Raw genomic sequence first — 1443 nt, 5'->3', positions numbered from 1 at the left:
AGAAAGATAGTGTTGAAATTCATGATATGTGAAGAAAAAGGGACCTAAATTCTCAAATGAAATCCTGATAAGAACAAAAAGATTCTCTGAAATATTTCACCAAAGTCTTTTGAGGCCATTAAGAAAGTGCCCAGCCAGGGCTGAAAAGTGCCTTAATGGTTATTTCTTTATGGCAATTGAATTATAGCATCAATCTCCACCTAACTTGAATCACATTGAAGCAGGTTATTTTAAAAGTTAGATACAAGTGTTCTGGTTTAAAAGGTGGCTGGCCAGTAACCCTTGACACAACCTCTTCCAACCTCCCAATAAAAGTCTATGAAACAGAGAAAATGTCAAAAATGCACTTAAGCAGCTGCAGGCAAGGACTGACAAAATGCTGCCAGAATCTGGGACTAATTAACACCACCTTCAACACCAGTGGAATTGGCCTCAGCATACAGATCGTGTCCTACCCTTGCTCCATTATTAGAAACAGAACAAGTCTGCTGGATTGAAAACAATAATAATAGTAGTAGTACTTAACATTGTTAAAAGATAAACTGAGGCATGTTAAAAATTTAAGAGTTTATTTGAACAAAAGTTGATTGGAATTGGGCAGTGCCAAACCAGAAGTGGTTAGGGGTGATCCAATGGCAGGAGCCTGGGGCAAGAGTTTTACAGAGAAGATGCAAAGCAAAACAAGGAAACTGTTTGATTGGCTATAGCTTCAGCAGTTGCATTATTTGGGAAAGCCTCTTTGCCTCTTTGGGGGTTGATTCTTCTTCTTACCCTTGAGACATTTATAGGAACTGATTCTGACGTAGGGTTTGGTTTTCTTACGCAGGCTACCAAGGCATTAGAGACACCTCAGTCGAATGGCCTCCTTGTTTCATTACTTTAATCACACTATTGAGTGCTGACCATGTTCAAGGCACTGCTCTAAGCGTTTCACGTGGAATTAAATTATTTAACCCTCTTAACAGCTCTGTGGAGTAGGAACTCTTATTTCTTCCATTTTATAGATGAGGAAACAGGCACAGAGAGGCTATGATTACAAACATAAGAAGAAACAGATACTAGTATAATTTGGGGGTGACTTCTGCAAACAAATTAGAACCAAAAAAAAAAAAAAACCTCACAAAACTGAAGTTATAGAGAATTTGAACAGTATATAAATATTACAATATATAACATAAATAAAAATGTATCTTTTATTAAAATGTTTGAGAAACATTTACAAAAACTGATCTTACACTAAACCACAAAAAAAGTTCAATAAATCTCAAAAAGCAGAAATTGTAATGACTACATTCTTTGCCTAAAAGGCAATAAATCTAGAAATCAAGAAAAAAGTTTAAGGATAAAGCTCTCAACCTCATGGAAGTGAAAAACACTCTCCTTAAAAAAAAGACTGTCATTAAGAAAGGAAATCAATGGTGCAATTGTAGTTCATTTAGAAAA

Source organism: Hippopotamus amphibius, chromosome 9, assembly GCF_030028045.1.
Source record: "Hippopotamus amphibius kiboko isolate mHipAmp2 chromosome 9, mHipAmp2.hap2, whole genome shotgun sequence".
Lineage (NCBI taxonomy): Eukaryota > Metazoa > Chordata > Mammalia > Artiodactyla > Hippopotamidae > Hippopotamus > Hippopotamus amphibius.
This window is presented reverse-complemented; position numbering follows the sequence as displayed.